The sequence below is a fragment of the Lactuca sativa genome, chromosome 8 (genome assembly GCF_002870075.4).
Source record: "Lactuca sativa cultivar Salinas chromosome 8, Lsat_Salinas_v11, whole genome shotgun sequence".
NCBI lineage: Eukaryota > Viridiplantae > Streptophyta > Magnoliopsida > Asterales > Asteraceae > Lactuca > Lactuca sativa.
Genome location: NC_056630.2, coordinates 220,186,355 through 220,211,642, shown reverse-complemented (window position 1 = coordinate 220,211,642; position 25,288 = coordinate 220,186,355). Strand labels below are relative to the sequence as shown.

The window sequence follows — 25,288 nt, the reverse complement described above, 5'->3', positions numbered from 1 at the left end:
CGTTAAGGCATTTGAAAACCCCATAAATCAATGTGTTTTTAATACTCCATGTGAGTCTTATAACCATGCTATTTGACCAGGATGCCTATATCAACGTTCTTCAGGCGTTGGAAAGTTATGACGTTTGTCACTCTAGGCTTGCCGGCCTAGCTGTAGTTAACAACTTAGGTGTGGGATTGTCAATCCCATATAGATCTATACACAAGTATCACGCTCCCCCTACAAGGGATTATGGTATATAATACAGGACTTAAAATGCATACTCGAAAGTACGTGAAATGTCTCACAAAATTTAGTATAAAACAGATTTACGTATGAAAATGTCCATTTGTTCTTGTATATGAAAATGTCTCTTTGATATAGTGTTCCTAGTATGTAAATGTTCATGATATTCTTGTAAACTATACTTATTATAGTTTTTCAAAGTATGTTTCGTTCATATAGTAAACCCTAGTGAAATGCTCACTCGTTATGTAAAGTATAACACGTAAAGTGACCTAACTAATCACATATACTTAATGTATAAATGAAGTGTTTGATTCGTATATATATATATATATATATATATATATATATATATATATATATATATATAAACACGTTTTATTTCCACAAGACAAGGTGTTATTGAGAATATATATTTCATACGAAAATACTCATGTAGTAGTTTATGAATCACATATGATTACTTAGATAAAAAGTTTATATAGTGAAACTTTAGGTTACACACGATAATAACCGCGTGTTTACTTGCATCCCCCCCCCCCCCCCCCTTTCATATTGTATAAAAAGCATTTATCAAACATTTAAAAGCATAGTTTATAGGGGTATGAACTCACTTGAAAGATCGAAGAAGGCGAGACGAAAACCGAGCAGAACTTTGACTCGAGAAAGCGGATTTTCTCGGGATTCTCGGAATTCTCGGGAGCGCAAACTACCTTCGGGGCTTGAGTATGGAAACCGGGGCTTTGGGATATAACGTGCACGAAAAACGATGAAAAAACGCAAGAAAGAGGAGAGAAAATGAGCAATTTCCCCGGAACCCTCGCATCCCTTTTATAGGGGCTGGGAACTGCCTCGGTACGCTGGGCGTACGCGGTTACGCTGGGCGTACGCGTGTGTCATGCGTGACTGCATCCTTGAATGCCTCAGATGGGAATGGGTAGCTTCGTAGAGGGGCGACGTGGACGATCCAAGGCCTAGTCCTCGAGTACGCTGGGCGTACGCTGTTACGCTAGGCATAACTCGGATTGGCCCGGTGACCCCCCCCCCTTCGGATAATACCGAAATTTGATTTAAATTTATATTTTAATTATTTAGTAAACTTCAAAAGTTCATATCTTCTTCATATGTACTCCGTTTTCGACATTCTTTATATCCACGCATAGGTCAGACTACGCTCTACTACTTTCATTTAGACTCCGTCGGAAAATTTTGAAATTATTTTTATTATTTATTTTTAAAAGGTCGGGGTAAGAAAAGTTCGCTAGAAATCGATAACTTCTTTATCCGATGTCTGTTTTTGCCAGACTTTTTACTATTGAAATACCATTGTTGAGACCTTCAATTCTCATTTAGGTCATTCCGGCCAAAAGTCACTCGCTCTCCATTTCGAGTTTTTAGCTGTCTACCGCTATACCGAACTTGGAAAAATCATAACTTCCTCATACGAAGTCAGATTTGGACGTTCTTTTTATGTACGCTCACGGTTTAATGATATCTAACATAGTAGGTAACCAAATAGACACTTTTGTACATTTTATTTTCAAAGTTAATTTCATTATTTTCAAAAGTGGTTACAATACTTGGCTTTTTAAGTCATTACATAAAATCGAAGTATCGGGTTGTCACAAGGACCCTCCACTAGTCAATAGTGCGGTGGGTAAGAGTGGATACCCATTCATTTGCCATTTTATAGGAAATTTCCTTAAACACCCCTTATAGACCAGCTTCGTGAATGAGGCCTACTAACGGTAAGACTGACTGTTCACTCATATATATATATATATATATATATATATATATATATATATATATATATATATATATATATATATATAGTATTAGACTTTTAATGTCATATATAGTTTAGGGTGTATTTTACACTTTTAAGATACTAGGTGGTCTAATTTAACAAATTACAATTTTAATTTAAATGTAATCTAAAACTTTATGGGTTTATTAAATCTCTTTTAATTACACACTTTAATTAATTAATAAAACCATAAGGTGTAATTTGAACTTTTCAAAGTACTTGTGTTTTAGAATTTAAAATTTCAAATTAGGACTTTTAATTAAATTTTAAAATCCAAAACTTGAGGGCAAGTTTTGAAACTTTTTTAAACTTAGGGTTTAGAATTTAAATAATTTAAAATTAAACTTTTATTCAAAAAATTTAAATTCCAAAAACTTGAGGACAAGTTTTGAAACATTTCAAAACATTAAGGTTTAACTATTTAAACTTCAAAAACAAAACTTTTAAGTTCAAATTTAAAATATTAAACATAAAGGCTGTAAATTGAAACTTTTCAACCTTACTAGGTCAAATATTTATCTTATAATAATCATATATTATCCATATTTAACCATATCCATCAATTTTGATAAGGATAATCATTCCAAATATAAAAAATCGATTTTAGGCAATAAAAACAAGTTTTGGTAATTATCCTCAACAAAATCTGCTCAAAAAATCGAAAATCCCGGAAACTAACCCTTGGACTCATCGAGTCCACCATGGAACTCGTCGAGTTGGACCAAGTCGTCGAGTCGATTATTGGACTCAGCCAGTCAACCAGTCAGAATGCAAATTTTTCGATTTTCTTGATTTTTGGCAGTTCAATTTCACATCTATTCAATAGAAAAACGACATCGGCTCTAATACCACTAATGGGAATTGAACATAACATCAATCCTATGGTGTTCATGCAACCTTAATTGTTTGGATCTAGTTTTTCTTCTTTGAACATGCAATAAATCTCCAAGACTTACATACCCTAGATCTAGCATACAATTAATCAGATCAACATATACACTAGGGTTTAGATCTTACCTTGATTGTTATGTAGCAATAACAATCAATTCCTTGTCTTCAGAAAGCTTAGTGCCTCAAGTGTTGCACCTCTAATGGAGTCACAAACACCACTAAGCAATTGGATGAAGAAGGAGGATAAAGGAGCACCCAAAATCGCTAGAAACCCTAAGCCAAGTGTTATCCACGTTTTTGTTGCCTAAGGGTTCCTTATATACTTAGGCTATTAGGGTTTTAAACTTAGAAAACCCTAATTTGACTGCTTATCCCTTGGACGCTTTCGTTATGGGCTTCCCATAGAATTCGTCCAACCTATATTCTTAGGTTGATCCATAGCCCAATTGCAATTATCTTATAATTTCAACTCAAGTCCCTTAAGTTTAATTAATCTCTCTTAGCCACTAAATTAATTCTTAATTAATTCTTGACTAATATTAGTTAAACCATATGATTTCTCCTTTAATATATTATTCTCATAATATATTAATAAATCATAATTAAACCTTTCTCTCCTTAATTCATCATACAAATTGCTATGGTGAAGGCAACACAAAAGGACCATGCTCATAATCAGGTCAAGTACTGTAACATCCCAAAATATCAAGAGTAGAGTTGAAGGGCTAAAAGAGTAAGTTGTGGAAGAGTGACTCGGCGAGTCCATGGATGGACTCGGCGAGTAGATTCGCGACTAGGTCGCGTGTTAAGTAGCCGACTCGGCGAGTCAGTAAGGAGGACTCGGCGAGTAGGCGCTGAGTGGAGAAAACCCTAATTCCCGGGGTTGAGCCCTATATAAAGAACATAACAGCCCACTCTCAGCCTCTTTATTCATTCCCAAGTCCAGAAACCCTTAGCCTTCGTGTGTGAGTGATCATATCTCATTTGGGAGCTTGAAGGAGATGATTATTGGAGGGATTTTGAGAGATTGAAGGCTTGGAGCAAGGGGCTTTGCTTGGATTCGAATTACATTGCAGTTGGGGCGTCCATTGGAGGTAATATCTCGTTCTTGGACTGATTGTATGTTGTTTCTTCATTTTGGGGTTTGTGGGAACTTGTATATGGATGTAATTGGAAGTCTAGAGGTTAGATCTGAGGTTGCTACCTCAGATCTGGAATGGAGAAGAATCAGAGAGCATGAAAGTCCCTGTGTTGGAGTGTTTAGTGAAGCTTACATGTCCCAAACCCTAAACCAATGTGCAAATGGCCTAGATCTCTTAGGATTCACGTAAAGTTTGCCACTTTACGTGATGGATGAGTGGTAGGAGGCTAGATCTATGTTTTGGAGCAATTGCATGGCTTGGAATGCTTCTGAATGGATTCAAACCGGTGGTACTCGGCGAGTCACATGGGTGTACTCGACGAGTTGTTTGAAGATGAGCTGGGACTCGGCGAGTTGGAAGAACAACTCGGCGAGTTGGATGAAGATGGCCTGGAACTCGGCGAGTTGTATGAACAACTCGGCGAGTAGGTTGAAGATAGCCATAGACTCGGCGAGTCTGTTCTTGGACTCGGCGAGTCTTGTCGAAGAGTTCCAATATTCTCTGGTTGAGTCGAGAATCGGTGAGTCAAGGGATGACTCGGTGAGTTGTGTGCGAGAGGACTCAGAAGTTGTGGGACTCGGCGAGTTAGGTCGCGGATTGAGTGAGCTCTGAGTATGGGAACTCGGCGAGTCATCGGGTTGACTTGGCAAGTAGGGTCAGTCAGGGGTTGACTTTGACCTTGTCTTTGACCAAGGGTTGACCAGTGATTTCCAGGGGTATTTTGGTAATTGTTGATTATTGTTTGAGTTCAGTGCATTGGTGGTTGTCCAGAGGTGGAGATCGTATCAGTGATCGAAGCAGCTTGGGTTATGTGTTCAGTCGGCAGTTTCGAGGTGAGTTATCCTCACTATATCGACAGGGTCTACGGCACCAAGGCCGACCCTTTATCGGATGGAAATCCGGGTAGTGTCTATTGTTATAATATTGCTGAATATGGGCCGGAAGGCATTACGTTATGGGTCGGAAGGCATTATATGTTGTGGGCCGGAAGGCATTACATGTTGTGGGCCGGAAGGCAATGCGATGTGGACCAGAAGGTCATGGCCTGGAAAGGCGTATGTGTGTAATTAGTATGTTGACTGATTCGTAGGGTGATGTTATGCTAGTGACCGGTTAGGCCGGTATCTTGGTTAGAGTAATGTTATGTTATGTGATCTGTTGATTGATTTGCTGACTGTGATCTGTTATATGGTTATGTGTTATGTGCAAGGTTGCTTGGTCTGGGGTTTGACCCGATATGTATGGCTGTTCTATGATCTGTTATGTTATGTATGTATTTTATGCTATGGGCCAGAAGGCGATATGTTATGGGCCGGAAGGCAATATGTTATGGGCCGGAAGGCGATGTGTTATGGGTCGGAAGGCAATATGTTATGGGCCGGAAGGCGATGTGTTATGGGCCGGAAGGCAATATGTTATGGGCCGGAAGGCAATATGTTTTGGACCGGAAGGTCGTGGCCTGGAAGGGTGTATATGTGGTTGGTATTTTGGGGGTATCTCACTAAGCTTTCGGGCTTACAGTTGTGGTTTAATGTTTTCAGGTTCTCAGGAGTCTGTAGCAAGGCAAAGCCGTGATCGTACCGTTCCTCGCGTTGGTGTTTTATGATATGAACCTGGGAAAATACTTTGTTAAATAATGTATTGAAAACCTTTTTGTAACAACGTTATTAAAATGGGTGGTTTTTGAAAAGTTTTAATTGTTTTGAAATTTTGGTCGTTACAAGTACATACCAAAATAGTTATGGACTTAGACACTAGTCCAACAAATATATGATTTGAATTAGCCTCAAGGTGCATATCATCATCTTTAAGCCCAATAAAGGAAATATCCACACCACTGGACCTTTAAACCTTTATATTGTGCACAAAAGTTCTATCAATTGTGCAAATATGATACATGGATTTAATTGATAAAAGTAGTCACTACAGATAAAGTAAATGCATACCGGCTGATGAGGAAAAAAAGATTGGCCTATGAGTACCAATAACCTATAAACTCTACATACGACATGAAGAAAACCGTGCATGTTCAACTCCATTTTTTGCACTTATCAGTTCCTGATCAAACATCAAACACACATTTGAGTAATATACCAAATTAAGTACAACAGATTGTTGACAACATTAATAAAAAAAAGTAAATTAAATTTTCTCAATGTGTACAAAATGTCCAAGAAATCCAATCCAACAACGGACCAAACGCAAGTAAAATGATACATTATATCCATCTTCATGTAATTGTGAGAATATACAAGACAATCCAACTAAATATTCATAAAAATAAACAGTACTAACCTTTCACTCAGTAAGAATATTGATGAAGAACACTAACCCTGAATATTTGAGACCACGAGGTACTTTATTGACTATTTTTCACACTTATACACACCAAAATGATAGAAAGAAATATATCTACCTAATGAACTTTTGACAAGCAAAACAAAAAGATAGAGAGATAGATATAGAGAGAGGACGATTAAAATTTAGCATTTTTTCAGTTTTTGGATTGAGAGAAAGTTACAAAGTAATGAAGATAATGGAAGAGAAAGAAATCAAATGAGAAATTACTCAGATTCCAACCCTGAATGTGCCAAACCAATCATCAATTTCAAAGAGCAGACAAAATTGTTGGAAATAGAGTGGCAGAGAGGGATGTAACCTGAAATTCGATGTGAGAAGATACAAACTTTCATCAGTCGCTAATGGATGATATACGTTAAAAGATTCCAGTAAATTAAAATACAGATAAAGATAGATTGGATGCAAACCTGAAACCCTTTTTCCAAACTCTATTTCTTCTACATACCGAACAGAGTTGTAGTTATGTACCTTGGTAGAGATCGTTGTAGGCGGAAGGAAAAATGTAAGTAATATTATGGCCATAGTGTGATGACGTATATCAGCAAGGATGATGGCTTCCAATGGAGACAGTGTCACACACCAAAACCAGAACGGCGGAAACGTCCGGGGGCGAATGACTTCAGGGATAGGATCATAACAACAAATATAGTAGTGAAGAAAGCAAACACAACCATCATAAATATAATTTAAAAGGTTACTGTGACAACCCAAAAATTTCTTTTCTGTTCAACCACTCACTTCAACAGAAGTCAAAACTGTGCCTGCTAACTTTCAAGCTTTTTGGAATAAGTTTGAGTGTTTTAAAGTTAGTGCTTCAGAAGATATCAGGAGAGAGGATACCCTAGAGTTTATTTTGTAGCAATAAGTGCCCAAAACTTCAAGAGTTTGGAGTTTACGATCCAAGATGGTATTGGGACCATAAACCCTCAAGGCTATATAAGTAAGACTTAACCATTTTAGTTCATTTCTTCCATTTCAACTAGAGAAAACCCGATTTCTCTCCCAAGGATCTTCAACCGTTCATCCCAAATTGTAAGTACTTCTACCCTAGAGTATATTTAAGTGTATTTATAGCCTTAATACCATTGAAATCTTCCATGAATCACAAAGACAAGGTGTTTACGGCCCAAGATCCTCTTGGACCGTAAACACTAAAAATGAGGCCAAAAGTGTGCCCTATGTCCCTTTAAATCTTGGAATCAAACCTAGAACCTTTACTTGATTTGGTTAGCACCTAAAAGTCACCAAAATACCCCATTTATGTGTGTTTACGGTTTGGGAAACCTCCCAAAACTGTAAACACCCCAAATGCATGTTTTGATGCTCCAAATTCTTTCCTTAAGCCTAGAAACTAGCCTAGACCTTTACCTTGAAGTGTTTAAGACTTGAGAACATCATTTAGCCATAAACCATTTGGCTTTATGACCGTAAACCCAAATACAAATGGTCCAAAAACCATAAACCCCATAAAAGGGTGATATGTTGCCATAATCACTTCCTAAGGCTAAGACTTGAAGTTAGGATGCTTCAAAATGACTTCTAGGACTTCAAAGCACAAAATGGTCAAAAGGACATGAGTTTATGGCTGTAAAATCATGGGTTTATGACCGTAGACTCAATTGGAGTTAGTCCCAAAACAGTAAACACCATTAAGTTCCTTTTCACTTCCCTTTGTTGAATCACATGTGATTCCAAGACTTAACAAAGGTGTTTCCTAGTCCCGGAAGGTGCTTTCTTTCGTATAGTTGTTTATAAACACTATATTCATGTCAATATGTGTCCTTACATGCCGTTTAGGACTTGTTGTGTCTCGGGACTTCATTCGTGGAACTTCTCATCCGGACACGCATACGCGTTTGAATAACCAACATCAGGTGAGTTCATACTCCATAATGAATCTTTTAACTATTTTAACTGTTTTAAGGGGCGGAATAAAAGTTGAACACAATGATAATTGTGTAAATGTTTGTTATAAACATCTTTCAAAATGTTACTTATGTTATTTATAAGTTGTCAAAACATTTCAGAACTCTTTTAAAGGTTATGTTACTTTATAGTTATACAAAACTCCGTTTTTAAAGTACAAGCATAACTTAGTGGATAAATGAGTCTTTTCAGTAACAGTCCAGGTAGAACATTAGTAAACTAGTATAGGTATAGTTTAGGAGAATACTATTCATTACTTCTAGTACAATGAAGCACATAAAGAGTCAGTTCAGTTCATGGGTCTATGCTAATGCAGTGCGTTCACTTAAATACTTTTACGTAGATACACTTACATAAATACGCTTACACAAATACGATATCAATACACAATAACAGAACAGGACATAATAAGGTGCTATAGCATGGAACGATTTCAGGATCTAACTATACCAATGAATCACTTCTACATTGTGATAGTTATATTAGGTATACATGATCATAGTAATGTGGATGTTCGCGGCTTGCACTCATGCAGGGGTCGCGTGTAGTTCCTAAAATCTCTTGACAAGGGAGCGTTTAGCATGGGATCTAGCCATCACATTATGCCTTAACTCTCAATTAAGGCAAGATAGTACTAAAAGTAGTCACTTATTACAAATACTACAGTACTTACAATGTCGATACGACAATCACGTAAGGATATAAAATTCCAGTTTCAATATTATTAATAGTCGTACAGTCGGGTCTTGGTAGAAGGCTACTTTCAAAACAGTCGGGTCTTGGTAGAAGGCTACTTTCAAAAGTTAGGATCATAATGTTAGCTTTATGATTCCTTAATGTATACACCATAGGATACATATATACTAATAGGATCTGACAGCTAATAGGATGTGTGTTCTCCGCTTCATTTCTTGTCCTTGTTTGGTTGTGGGCTTGGGACGGATTCACCCAATCTATTATCTACCTGATTCTATATATATTTATGCTTAGTATACATTAATTCATGATAAGGGTACCGGGTACGGATCATGTTATAGGACACATAGTCAGAGTACAGTTTTTCTAGTACATAACATACTTTTCAAGGTCATTACTTTTGGTATACAAAACTAGAGATTTCCCAGATAAAGGCTTAATCCATTTTATTAAGCCAGTACAATTTTAGAGACATTAGGTGAGTAACTCTATGACACCTTAGTTTATACACCATGTTTATATATAAAACTAATACTCAATAGGTAGTTAAATGTGTGTTTTCCGCCTTACCTCCTGTTCCCCGTTGGGTTGTGGACTTAGGGCAGACTCACCCAATTAACTTTCTATCCGATATTAGATTATATATAGCAGTATAAACTAAGCTATTATAAAAGTAGTCACTATGGTCATTATTTTACTATAAGAAAAATAGGTTTTCTTAAAGAACTTTCATTAGATATAAAGGAACCATTACAAATAACTCTATGAGTAACAAGTGAATACACCAGGGTTATATATGACAATTATCTAACAACCAATGGAATGTGTGCTATCCGCCTTACTTTCTGTTCCCCTTTGGGTTGTGAGCTTAGGTCAGATGCGCACAATCAATTGTTTGTTTACTTTGAGTTATTGTCACAACTAGAAATTTTGTGTCTTGTAATCACTATACTCAAGTAAATGTTGAATCAAAAACTTAAGAGCATGTATGATGCTTACTCTATGAAAACAAAATTTCAATCCAACACATCACAAAAGTACTACAAATGGTCAACAAGCAATTGGAAACCCTAGAAGTTCTTGTTTAGGTCCATTTTGGGACTAGGACTTCCTTATTGGACTTAATGGACCAATAAGCTTCCAAGTTGACTATCATGGGATTAGAACCTTTAATGGGCTCTAATTGGACCCACATTCATATATTTCAACATTTTGGGCCATATTGGGCCTAGTATGAAATAAATTAAATATTGTGAACCATAATTAGCCTAAACTAGCCCAACAAGATATAAAAATCACACTTGTATCTTACAATCATCCAACTTAAATCTAATAATGGGCTTAAGGGCATTAAAGCCCAAAACCCTCCTTTCTTTTTTTAAATTTCGGCCCAAAAGCCCAAGACAAAGATGAAGATTTGACTTCATCATGCCACATCAATAATACCTCATGGATATCCATGCATTACACTCCAAACCTCCATGCAATCCCATTTCTCCATGCACATGTCACCTCAAAGTCACTCTTCTTCCCTCCCCTCTCACTCTCGGCCGAGGATACATACACACACACATCACAAAAATTCAATTCCAATCTCTCTAAGTCTTGAAGAGCATTCCTCCCTCCCCCTTCAAAAATTTCGAGAATCAAGGGCTTCACAAGGAGAATCATACACTAAAATCTTTACCTAGGTAAGTTAATGCTTGGAACCATACTTTGGACTTCTTCTTATGTCCAAAAATCTCTTCTTAACTCTCATGAAATCATAAACATGTGTCTTAGAACCCATCAAACTCGAGATCTTCAAGAAAAGGGTGCTAAGGCCAAAAATCACCAAGCTTTCTTCCATCTTTTCTTCAAAAACCGAAACCACACCCTAAGGTGAGCTTCATACCCTCTATTTTCTGTTTTACAAGTTTTGTGGGGGGGGGGGGGAATACAAGTGAAAGTGTAGATCTATATATGTTTTGTATGTCTTGTATGATTTCTATGCTTATATGTGTGTTTTTGTGTGATTATGATGTTGGATCTAGCCATAAACTCCTAAAAATCGAGATATATGTTATGTTAAATGATACTAGCATAAATTATATTACCACATACAAAGTATTCCAAGAAAAATTGCTAAGTGACTTGATAACACCTTCTTTGGGCTAAAAACTCATTTTTTGGACACAAAATGTTAATAAAAATAAAGTTGAAGGGCCCAAATTGACATATTACGAATTCTGATGGATGAGAGGAGTCAAAACAGTTTTAATAAAATATTTTCTTGAAATATACTCATTTGGAGGATTAAAATATAAATTTCAACCTTGATGGGCTAAAAATGACATTTTCGGCCCAATAGGGCCCAATATGCGAAATTTTCTATATTGGAGGGCTGAAACTGTGTTTTTCGGTAAAACAGTGGACTATTAGTGTTATAAGTCCTTTTCAAAGGTTAAAAATGCTTTTCATAATTAAAAAGGACCAAAGTTGCAAAAAAATTCCAATTTGGGCCAAAAGTGTAAAAATTGCGAAAAGAGGGGTTATAACCGAGAAAACTGTATTTTTAGGGACTAAAACTGTTTTCAACAAAAAAATAGGCTGAAAAATATCAATTTCAATAAGTTTTGGTGTTAAAATGTCAAGAAAAATGGTTTAGGGACTAAACCGGAAATTTATTTATTTAAAGGGTTGAAAAAGTAAATTTACAACAAAAAGAGGGGCTGTGACAGAAAAGTTGCAAGTGTTAATTCAATACATCCGTTGTGATCAAACACTAACACTGCGACTACCGACGAATTATATTACACAACAACACCAAAAATCGTTATCAAACGAATTGATTCGGTCTCGAATCAATAACAAACCCGAAACTACTAACACGACGATAACTCAACCCATACACGGAAAATTTGGGAAATCAATACACACGTGAGAGTGCACAGACGTCGACGCACCACCTTTGGGCCCAAAAGTGTAAAATCTTGTTTGTTGGGCCTAGCTAGCCCAATGACTTGATCTTTAGGCCCGAAGACTTCAACCTTACGAGTTGTTGGGTCTTACATGATCCAACACAACGTAAAAGGACTTTCAATGGCTTTTATACTATTGGTCCCCAAGGGTCTTTTGGTACTGCTAGTAAAGTCAGTTATGCAAATGCGAGTCGGGTCAAGGGCCCTTCGCACTCTTTTTATCCCCAATCGACTAACGGAGTTATCGAGGTCTTCGTTCCCTCTTTCTCTTCGGATGTGGGACTACAAGAAGTCAGGGCGGTTGGATTACGTGAATAGTACGGATGACGCCTACGGGATCGTTAGTATAGTTGTAAACTGGTCGTTTGTGTAACACGTGTTTATAGCAATTCACCATGCGCAATAATCCGACGTCGCCTGGAATCAATGACTTCACACACCGCGATGGTACAACAACTACGTGAAATTCCAAGTGTTAGGAAAACATCGGGTTTTCCTAGGGTTTTTTTTCAATACATACGGTTTTCGAAATGTACACAAGTTTAATGAACAATTTTTACAACTATAGAAACAAACAAGCATACTTATGGATCTTCACAAACTTTTTCATAAACTCTTTTCAGAAAATATCGGATTTTCTGGTAGTTTTTCAAAACAATACAAAACGTTGCTTTTCAAATACCGCTTATGAACTCACCAACATTTCATATGTTGACGTTTTTCAAAATACTTGTATTCTCAGGTAACAAGTAAACCGAAGGAAAATGTACTCAGTGATGGCTTGCAGTTTGTTTATCTATGAACCGAACAATTTATTTTTGGGAATGTAATGCTAAAACAATGTACTCAGTGTAAACTTTATCAGTTGTACTATTTTAATGCATGGTGATGAATGATGTTATGTTTCATATATATTCAATGTTATGGTATTCAATTAAGTCACGACAGCCCTCGGACGTTTCCGCCGTCTGGTTTGGGGGTGTGACAGTTATATATAACTTGTACCCACTTACCCATAGAAAGGCTTGTAGTGTCATTTTACTTAACTTTCATTCAAGTAGGAAATATAGGATTTTCTAGAGGAACAGGCAAACCTTTCAAAACAAAACTTACAACTTACATCACTTTTACATATACATTTTCAAATATCATTTTACAGCTTACTCACATCACTAAAATCTTATGAACTCACTAGCTTAATTGCTGATCAACTCTTTTAAATAACTTGTATTCTCAGGAGACTATTAGACAGGTGCTCGTGCTAGGGATTTAGAAGATGAAGCATTATAACTTCAAGTCTTGTTTTGTTATTTGTGTATGAATTCTATGTTTTGTGAACACACACATTGTAAACACTTTCTTTGGAAATGAAATGGTTGTTCATTACTTGCTTACCATATACATATCTCGTGATACTAAACATGACGTCCTCCACCCCTGAACGTTTCCGCCGTTTTGATTTTGGGGTGTGACAGATTGGTATCAGAGCATTGTTTATAGTGAACTAAGTATATCAGCCGATAAAAGATATATGGCTATAAATACAATGAGGCTTAAGTGCTCTGGATAATGATATATTTTAGAGTATAACAACGAGTTATAAAAATATACCTACTTGCTTATACGTGTACATAATAGAACTAGTGTCGCGAGGATAACAGAACTAAAAGTATTTAAAGGTTGGGCACTGTCGTCAACCCGAACAGTTATGTAATCATAACTAGGATCAATATAGCCTGATCAACTATATTCATTCGAGATGTGACCAACATGTGTTTGGGAATGATGTGGTGTTGCAACAGGGTTAAAACTTACCGAAACACCAGTCAAGAGAGCATCAGAACAAGTACAGTCAGAGTTAGAATACTATGGGAGTATTCTATGATACGATAGCGCGATAACGAGTTTAGAACATCCCAAGTACATTATGTTAAAATACTATAGGAGTATTTTGGTCTAGATAAATAACTTATGTGAGAATTTAAAAGACCCTTACGGATAAGTCTATAATCTTGCAAGGTATATTCCTAAAGTGTTATATCTAATCGGGATCTTATAGACATAGAATCTATGGCCTACGCTTCGCTATCCATTCCTCTTAAGGAAGTAGTGTTGAGGTGGGATTAATTATTCGAAGGTCTATTTGATCTTCAATTATATACAAACTCGTGTACCTTGTACAATTATTGGAGGATTGCGTAAGGATCACCCCATAAAGTTACCTTAAAGCTTATAGGTCCTTTAGTCACTTTCATTCGCGCACGACAAGCCTAGATGAATGTAACCACATCCTCAGAGTATACAACAGAAGAGTTTAGGAGGAACAAGAACAAGTTCATGAGAAGTTTCAAGGAAAGATCAACCGAAGTAACCAAAACATCTTACGCATCACACTAATAAATATTAATTAGGTTTATTTACCGAGCGAGTGGAAACACTGCTCACATTACATGTGTTAGGATTATTTTCTTATATGCAGCTGGTAACAGTGATTCAGGAAGCAGATATTCATTCGAGGATAGTTATTTCAAATTCATAGAGTTTATTAGGTATATACTCATTTATGAATTGTTCCTAGAACCCTGTGGAAATCAGGACCCGATACGTCCAGAACTAGGATAACCTTGTCTTCTCAGCTTTCGGCTTGTGTCCATTGCTATAGACTTATTCCATCTCATCTTTGTTTTCTTTTAGCAAAGATGAATCCTCACAGATCACCCAGGCACGCTACCCCGATATCTCCCACACCTTCTCCACAAATCGATGTAGCAACTTTGAACGTTGTAGTAGCCGCGACTGTGGCAGCAGCCATGACACAATATCACCCCATCATTACATGTAGAGGTGAAACGCCTACCGATTCTACTCAAGGTGAGGTCCCTGTGCGCCCGGGAGAGTTCTCCTACAAGGACTTCACCAGATGCCAGTCGTTGTCCTTTAATGGGACTGAAGGAGTCATTGCTCTCATGCAATGGTTCGAGAAAACAGAGCCGGTCTTCGAAATCTGTTTATGCCCAGAAAGAAGCAAAGTGAAGTTTGTTGCATGCACCTTCTCCGGCAAGGCCCTAACATGGTGGAACAGCCATGTTAAGTCACTGACTCTATCAGTGGCAAACCCAATAGGTTGGGAAAACCTAAAAGAGATAATGCGGGAGGAATACTACCCGTTAGGCGAGATTCAAAAACTGGAACAAGAGTTGTGGGATCTCACTATGGTTGGCTCATACATAGTGACTTACACTGACCGGCTCAACGAGCTAGCAACTCTATTCCCCGAGATGATTACCTCGGAGAGCAAGAAGATAGAAAGATACATTTAGGGTCTGACTGCTCCAACCCAAGGAAACGTGTTGTCTTCTAACCCAGCCACATTTGATAGTGCTAAACGCTTGGCTCAGCGACTCATCGATCATGGAGCCCGCCACAGCGTAAAAGTCCCTATTCCTGAGGCATCAAGGGAAGAGGACTATAATCAGAAGCCGGGGAACAAGAGGAAGAAGAAGCAAACATCACAAAACACCCCGCAAGAGCAATGAGCGAGTACTATGTACGCCGCTACGAGACCTACTGCTTCAGCACCTACCAGTCGTTATGCTGGAAAACTTCCAAAGTGTGGAAAGTGCAGCTTTCACCACACCGGAGTATGCCGGGAAATGCATTGTTAGAATTTCCGCAAAAAGGGACACAGAGTCCGTTACTGCAGGGCACCAGCTCAACCAATCTCCCAAGTCCTCAGAGCTGAAGAAAACCAAGCCTGCTATGGCTATGGTGAGTCGGGACACCGTCAGAGGGACTACCCAATAATGAAGAACTTAGGAGCGGATGGACATATTCTGATGATCACCGCAGGAGAATCTACCCCGGAGTCGTCGACGAGTAGTGGTACGTTTTTAAAATAGTATTTACTTTTAAAATTAATTTATATTTAGATAAGATTTAAAATTTGGGGATGAAACTTAAAAGTAACTATAACAACTCACATTTCGAAATAGGTCGTAATATTTAAGAGTACTAAAAGATCCTTTAGAAAAGCTATTATGGCTCACCATATACATCATGGTTGTGCGCAACTAAGATGTTGTAGGCTTAGAGTGAGTAACTCCGCTTAGGTCCCCTTTTCTTTAATTGGTTGAGGATTTGAGGTAGAGTTACTCAGTTGATTGCCTAGTACATCTAAAATATTCATAACTTGTATATGACGGACGATGGTTGTGGTACCGAGGAGGATTGTGGTATAAAAGTAGCCCTTCGGTTAATAAAGCACTTTTATTTGTATGTATGCGCACATAGCGGTACGATACATAGGAGTGTTAACTTCAAATAGAAAAAAGGAAACACGAGAACAGTTACAAGGAGTACATTGTTGAATATACTAGGAGTACAGTACCGAGCATACCAGGGATACATCGTCGTTTATCAGACGTTTCTTTCATTTGACCAAAACTTTGTTCAATATAGAGTCCGTTGTATTCTTTCGTCATGAATTGGCATGGTCCTCACCATACTGAGTTCATATGTGTCTATCTCCTCGATCGGCAAGCTCTCGAAACTTTCATCATTAGTATCGAAAGTCCGACCTGAATCAAAAATTTTATCTTTCGCATTCTAAAACCCCCGAAGTACTCGTGCGAAGAGTACTTTGTCCTCCGAAGCCTATCGTCAGATGTCCGCAAACCGTCACGAAATACCGCTTGTACAACATACCAAGTTTGAGCATAGAGGCTATGAAAAAATCTAGCCCACCTATTATTATTTAGTGTATATGCGAGGGTGGTATATGATTATGATTACGAAGATCTAGTATGTGTGTTTCTGCCCTATCTCCTGTCCTCATTGGGTTGTGGACCTGGGGCAGAGTCGCATATCCAACAGTCCTACTAATCCTAATTATATATGGCTTGTATAAACGAGGTGATGATAGATGGACCAAGTAGGAATCCTATCAAGAACACCAGGGCAAAGTTGCCAGGTCTACGAGTGAGTATTCTGCAAATTAGAAGAGCGCAACCCCAATAGTAATGCTAAGAAAGCCAATTTCGGGATGAAATTCATTCTAACGGGGGGATTATGTGACAACCCAAAAAATTATTTTCTGTACAACCACACACTTCAACAGAAGTCAAAACTGTTCCTGCTAACTTTCAAAATTTTTGGAATAAGTTTGAGTGTTTTAAAGTTAGTGCTTCAGAAGATATCAGGAGAGAGGATACCCTAGGGTTTATTATGTACCAATAAGTGCCCAAAACTTCAAGAGTTTGGAGTTTACGGTCGAAGATGGTATTAGGACCGTAAACCCTCAAAGCAATATAAGTAAGACTTAACCATTTTAGTTCATTTCTTCCATTTCAACTAGAGAAAACCCGATTTCTCTCCCAAGGATCTTCAACCGTTCATCCCAAATTGTAAGTACTTCTACCCTAGAGTATATTTAAGTGTATTTCATGCCTTAATACAATTTAAATCTTCCAAGAATCACAAGGACAAGGTGTTTACGGCCCAAGATCCTCTTGGACTGTAAACACTAAAAATGAGGCCAAAAGTGTGCCCTACGTCCCTTTAAACCTTGGAATCACACCTAGAACCTTCACTTGATGTGTTTAGCACCTAAAAGTCACCAAAATACCCCATTTATGTGTGTTTACGGTTTGGGAAACCTCCCAAAACCGTAAACACCCCAAATGCATGTTTTGATCCCCAAATTCTTTCCTTAAGCCTAGAAACTAGCCTAGACCTTTACCTTGAATTGTTTAAGACTTGAGAACATAATTTAACCATAAACCATTTGGGTTTATGACCATAAACCCAAAGACAAATGGTCCAAAAACCGTAAACCCCATAAAAGGGTGATATGTTGCCCTAATCACTTCCTAAGGCTAAGACTTGAAGTTAGGATGCTTCAAAATGACTTCTAGGACTTCAAAGCACAAAATGGTCAAAAGGAAATGAGTTTATGACCGTAACCTCAATTGGATTTGGTCCCAAAACCGTAAACACCATTAAGTTCCTTTTCACTTCCCTTTGTTGAATCACATGTGATTCCAACACTTAACAAAGGTGTTTCCTAGTCCCGGAAGGTGCTTTCTTTCATATAGTTGTTTATAAACACTATATTCATGTCAATATGTGTCCTTAAATGTAGTTTAGGACTTGTTGCATCTCAGGACTTCATTCGTGGAACTTCTCATCCGTACGCGCATATCCGTTTGACTCACCCACATCAGGTGAGTTCATACCCTGTAATGAATCTTTTAACTATTTTAACTGTTTTAAGGGGCGGAATAAAAGTTGAACACAATGATAATTGTGTAAATGTTTGTTATAAACATCTTTCAAAGTGTTACTTATGTTATTTATAAGTTGTCAAAACATTTCAAAACTCTTTTAAAGGTTATGTTACTTTATAGTTATACAAAACTACGTTTTTAAAGTATAAGCATAACTTAGTGGATAAATGAGTCTTTTTAGTAACAGTCCAGGTAGAACATTAGTAAACTATTATAGGTATAGTTTAGGAGAATACTATTCATTACTTCTAGTATAATGAAGCACACAAAGAGCCAGTTCAGTTCATGGGTCTATGCTAATGCAATGCGTTCACTTAAATACTTTTACGTAGATACGCTTACATAAATACGCTTACACAAATACGATATCAATACACGAGAACAGAACATAACATAATAAGGTGCTATAGCATGGAACGATTTCAGGATCTAACTATACCAATGAATCACTTCTATATTGTGATAATTATATTGGGTATACATGATCATAGTAATGTGGATGTTCGCGGCTTGCACTCATGCAGGGGTCGCGTGTAGTTCCTAAAATCTCTTGACAAGGGAGAGTTTAGCATGGGATCTAGCCATCACATTATGCCTTAACTCTCAATTAAGGCAAGATAGTACTAAAAGTAGTCACGTATTACAAATACTACAGTACTTACAATGTCGACACGACAATCATAGAAGGATATAAATTTCCAGTTTCAATATTATTAATAGTCGTACAGTCGGGTCTTGGTAGAAGGCTACTTTCAAAACAGTCGGGTCTTGGTACAAGGCTACTTTCAAAAGTTAGGATCATAATGTTAGCTTTATGATTCCTTAATGTATACACCATAGGATACATATATACCAATAGGATCCGACAGCTAATAGGATGTGTGTTCGCCGCTTCCTTACTTGTCCTTGTTTGGTTGTGGGCTTGGAACGGATTCACCCAATCTATTATCTACTCGATTTTATATATATTTATGCTTAGTATACATTAAGTCATCATAAGGGTACTAGGTACGAAACATACTTTTCAAGGTCATTACTTTTGGTATACAAAACTAGAGATTTACCAGACAAAGGCTTAATCCATTTTATTAAGCCAGTACAATTTTAGAGACTTTAGTTTATACACCATGTTTATATATATAACTAATACTCAATAGGTAGTTAAATGTGTATTTTCCGCCTTACCTCCTGTTCCCCGTGGGGTTGTGGACTTAGGGCAGACTCACCCAATTAACTTTCTATCCGATATCAGATTATATATAGCAGTATAAACTAAGCTTTTATAAAAGTAGTCACTGTGGTCATTATTTTACTATAAGAAAAATAGGTTTTTTTAAAGAACTTTCATTAGATATAAAGGAACCATTACAAATAATTCCATGAGTAACAAGTGAATACACCAGGGTTGTATATGACAATTATCTAACAACCAATGGAATGTGTGCTATCCGCCTTACTTTCTGTTCCCTTTTGGGTTGTGAGGTTAGGGCAGATGCGCACAATCAATTGTTTGTTTACTCTGAGTTAGATATAACTTCTACCCGCTTAGTACCCATAGAAAGGCTTGTAGTGTTATTTTACTTAACTATGATTCAAGTAGGAAATATAGGATTTTCTAGAGGAATAGGCGAACCTTTCAAAATAGAACTTACAGCTTACATCACTTTTACATATACATTTTCAAATATCATTTTACAGCTTACTCACATCACTAAAATCTTATGAACTCACCAGCTTCATTGTTGATCAACTCTTTCAAATAACTTGTATTCTCAGGAGACTATTAGACAGGTGCTCATGCTGGGGATTTAGAAGATGAAGCATTATAACTTCAAGTCTTGTTTTGTTATTTGTGTATGAATTCTATGTTTTATGAACACACACATTGTAAACACTTTCTTTGGAAATGAAATGGTTGTTCATTGTTTGCTTACCATATACATATCTCATGATACTAAACATGATGTCCTCCACCCCTGAACGTTTTTGTCGTTCCGGTTTTGGGGTGTGACAGTTACATTGTTGCACGAGTTACATGTTTCCAAATAAATTACAACATGATGACAAAATTAGTTTTGAACTTAACGCCTTAGCATCCAGTCCTTAAAAGCTGAGAATTTCCTGTTCACTGATTTCCTGAGAATACAAGTAGTTTTGAAAGAGTGTCAACAATTAATTTGGTGAGTTCATAAGAGTTTTATTTGAGAAAGATGTCGTTTTCCTCGTAAAAGTGATAGAGTATGATTCTAGAAAATCCAATATTTTCTTTATCAAATGGTATGTGTAAGTTTCTATGTTATAAAATGTGTACCCTAGAAAGACCCATAGGTTCCTTCTATAATCTTCCAGTGTATATAAGTTATATAAAATTAAAGTTAAATAAACCGTCGAATATAATGGGTCTGTCCTAGGCCCACAAACAAACAAGGAATAGGATCTAAGGCGGACCCGCCAATTCTAAGTCGATCGAGACTAAATTTTATATAACTCTAACATATACACTTAGCAATTATATCCAAAAACTAACAATTCAGGATGAAATGTAGTCTTAGCTACCCTAAGACTGATTTGTGTGAATGTTGTACTTGCAAACTGTGTAATTACTTCTCTACTATATAATAGTGTAATATAGTTTTATTCAATATTAAAAATTTTAATATAACCCGATACTTTTCATTTGTATCCCGTTTAGTAAAACCCGGTACTTTGTAGTTGTTCCCTTTTAGTGTAAACCCGATATTTTGTAGTTGTACCCCTTTAGTGTAAACCCAGTACTTCGCATTTGTACCCTGTTTAGTAAAACTCGGTACTTTGTAGTTGTACCCCTTTAGTGTAAACCCGATACTTTGCATTTGTACCCCGTTTAGTAAAACCCGGTACTTTGAAGTTGTACCCATTTAGTGTAAACCCGATACTTTGCATTTTTACCCTGTTTAGTAAAACCCGGTACTTTGGAGTTGTACCCATTTTAATGGAAATGAAAACCATTCATAGTGAGTTCGTAGTGTAAATGAAACATAAACTATACCTATTATAGTCTATCATAATTGTTTATAATGTATATGAAACATAACTATACCTATTATAGTTAATCAAAATGTTGGTAGTGGTAGTAATCCTTTGTGTATAATTTATACCTTTTTACTAAGGTAAATGACATGAAATTTAAACAACATGTATTTATATAATAGTACACACCTTGCTCAGCAAGTTACAAGGTGTAAATGGAATTGTTAACTATTTTCTAGTTTTTAAGTTTATTGTTCCTGTACTTAGAAAAATTATCGAAAAATCATTGGAGGTCGAAATCAGAATCCGTAAATTCCGAGCGTTTAAGAATTGCGCTTAGTTTGTTCATAATTTTTAGTGACCTTTAACTTGTGTGAAAATGTTCAACTTCACAGACTGGTCCGAAATTGTTGTTGAAATGATAGGCAGTTTGTAAAACTCGCCATAAATTATAGAAAAATTGTATGAACGTGTGCAAGTAGTCATTAGAAAGTTACTAATCTGAACTACTTTCACCTTGTACAGTTTTGAAAACTAAAAAGTTTAAGATGTTCAAAATAGTCCATGAATGCAACTAAACTTTCCTGTTGAAAGCTGATGTTTGAGTTTAGTTAAGTTTTAGTTGTTATGACTTATATTGCCCCCCCCCCCCCCCCCAAAATCGAAGAAAACATGAAAATGTAGGGGTATGAACTCCACCTTGAGTGATTCCTTGAGATGGATGTTGAAGAAAATAGGTTTCCAAGTCCATAACACTTGAAAGATGCTTGAAGATTTGAAGATCCAAGAGTCGGTGAAAAGCTCAAGATCATCCCTTGAAATCTCGAGTTCTTAGAGAGGAAAAGAGAGAGAGAGAGAGAGAGAGAGAGAGAGAGAGAGAGAGAGAAAGATGTTTGCTTTTGGTGGAGGTGAATGAGCTCTAAAGGATGTGAGGAGTATTAACTCTTTGTGTGTATGACATTAAGGAAACTTGTTGAGGAAGGGTGAGAGTATAATGAGTAGATTATGGATGATGCGAATAGTGACATAAAACATGAATAGTGACCTAAAGGTGTCATAATTTTATAGAAAATTCATGTAACACCTCGTTTAATTAATAAATAAATAAATAAATTAATGAACGAATAGTAGCCTAAAATAAATAATTATATAGCAAGGTGTTACTTTCCAGGAGCCAAAGGCTACAATGTTAGAAGTCGGGGGTTAAAGTGTAAAGTTTATATCGTCTTTCAGCCCAATGCTCTTAGTGTGCTGCAAATGCTTAACCCTACTCAGTCCCTACGTAAGCGGATCTACTGGGTTATCCTCTGACGATACCCTCTTCACTACGAGGTGTCCTTCTTCTACTCGATGTCTAATAAAGTGATATTTTCTGTCGATATGCCGAGATCTACCATGATCCCTCGGTTCCTTGGTCAAGGAAACCAATCCTTCATTATCACAGAAAATTTCCATAGGCTCCTTTATGGCAGGCACAACTCCAAGGTCACTAATGAAGTTCTTCAACCACATCGCCTCCTTTGACGCTTCGCTCGCTGCAATGTACTCTGATTCGCACGTTGAATCAGCTACTGTCTCTTGCTTGGAACTTTTCCAAGTCACTGCTCCTCCATTAAGGGTAAAGACCCAGCCCGACTGCGAATGGTAGTTGACCCTATCGGTCTGGAAGCTTGCGTCACTATACCCTCGCACCTTTAATTCATCACTCCCTCCTAGGACTAAAAACCATTCCTTGGTCCTCCGAAGGTACTTAAGTATATTCTTGACCGCAATCCAATGAGCTCTGCCAGGGTTCCCTTGATATCTACTGACCATGCTCAAAGAAAAGGCCACATCAGGGCGAGTACAATTCATAGCATACATGATTGAGCCAGCTGCGGAAGTGTAAGGTACTCGGCTCATCTCAGTTATCTCGGCTTCTGTACTCGAACTTTGATTCTTACTCAATTTAGCATTACTCTGTATCGGTAGTTCTCCCTTCTTCGAGTTTTCCATACTAAAACGTTTTCGTACCTTATTGTAACATCCCCCTCTGGCACGTATCAGAATATTGTCCGCTTTGGGCCACTCGGCACGAGGACTTCCCAGGGGGTCACCCATCCTGGTACTACTCCCGCCCGAGCACGCTTAACTGCATAGTTCTTATGGGATCTGCTGCCCTCACGGATTTAAAACGCGTTGTGACAAGGAAGGTATCCACACCCCTTATATGGAGATGTTTCGTTCTCCTTCCAAGCCGATGTAGGATCAGGTGCAACCCACCTTCACCCCCCATTATAGGGTTCGACGTCCCTGTCGAACACATCGACCCGTGCCCTAGCTCTGATACCATTTGTAACATCCCCCTCTGGCACGTATCACAATATTGTCCGCTTTGGGCCACTCGGCCCGATGACTTCCCAGGGAGTCACCCATCCTGGTACTACTCCCGCCCGAGCACGCTTAACTGCAGAGTTCTTATGGGATCTGCTACCCTCACGGCTTTAAAACGCGTTGTGATAGGGAAGGTATCCACATCCCTTATAAGGAGATGTTTTGTTCTCCTTCCCAGCCGATGTGGGATCAGATCTAACCCACTTTCACCCCCCATTATAGGGTTTGACGTCCCCGTCGAACACATCGACCCGTGCCCTGGATCTGATACCATTTGTAACATCCCCCTCTGGCACGTATCACAATATTGTCCGCTTTGGGCCACTCGGCACGAGGACTTCCCAGGGGGTCACCCATCCTGGTACTACTCCCGCCCGAGCATGCTTAACTGCAGAGTTCTTATGGGATCTGCTGCCCTCACGGCTTTAAAACGCGTTGTGATAGGGAAGGTATCCACATCCCTTATAAGGAGATGTTTTGTTCTCCTTCCCAGCCGATGTGGGATCAAATCTAACCCACTTTAAAAGTTCTAATAATATAAATGTGTGGCTGCTGGGATTCGAGCCCAGGTCTCCACGGCCACACGAATGGGCGACCATATGGGATCTGCTGGGAGACGGATACTAAATCTTTAAGTGGGTTAGATCTGATCCCACATTGGCTGGGAAGGAGAACAAAACATCTCCTTATAAGGGGTGTGGATACCTTCCCTATCACAACGCGTTTTAAAGCCGTGAGGGTAGCAGATCCCATAAGAACTCTGCAGTTAAGCATGCTCGGGCAGGAGTAGTACCAGGATGGGTGACCCCCTGGGAAGTCCTCGGGCCGAGTGGCCCAAAGCGGACAATATTGAAAGTGGATTAGATCTGATCCCACATCGGCTGGGAAGGAGAACTAAGCATTCCTTATAAGGGGTGTGGATACCTTCCCTATCACAACGCGTTTTAAAGCCGTGAGGGCAGCAGATCCCATAAGAACTCTGCAGTTAAGCGTGATCGGGCGGGAGTAGTACCAGGATGGGTGACCCCCTGGGAAGTCCTCATGCTGAGTGGCCCAAAGCAGACAATATTGTGATACGTGCCAGAGGGGGATGTTACACTTATCCAAGTAAGTATTCTGACTAAGTCCTATTAGTCTCTTACTTCGTTCTCTCACTATCCTTATTCCCAAAATATAGGAAGCCTCTCCGAGGTCCTTATTCATCTTCAGTTCATACAAATCCAAACTCTTTGAATTTCTCATCGAAGGAAAGATTCCATCCGCGAGATGCTTGCTTAAGTCCATAAATGGACTTTTCAAGCTTGCACACTCTATTGGGATGCTTCGGATCGACAAAACCCTCTGGCTGATCCATGTAAACATCCTCAGCCAACTTCCCATTAAGGAAAGCGGTCTTGACATCCATCTGCCATATCTCATAATCATGAAATGCAGCAATGGCTAGCATCACCCTAATAGACTTTATCTTAGCAACTGGCGAGAAGGTCTCATCATAGTCAACTCCGGGAGTTTGAGTAAAGCTCTTCACCACCAATCGTTCCTTATATGTGTGCACATTCCCATCCATGTCGGTCTTCTTCTTGAAGATCCATTTGCACCCAACCGTCAACA

At 38.1% G+C, this 25,288-nt stretch overlaps 1 pseudogene; it reads right to left on the bottom strand.

Annotated features, from left to right (window-relative positions):
- Window positions 1-23,997: 23,997 nt before the first annotated feature.
- LOC128128339 (5S ribosomal RNA) lies at window positions 23,998-24,115 on the bottom strand (annotated as a pseudogene).
- Window positions 24,116-25,288: the final 1,173 nt, after the last annotated feature.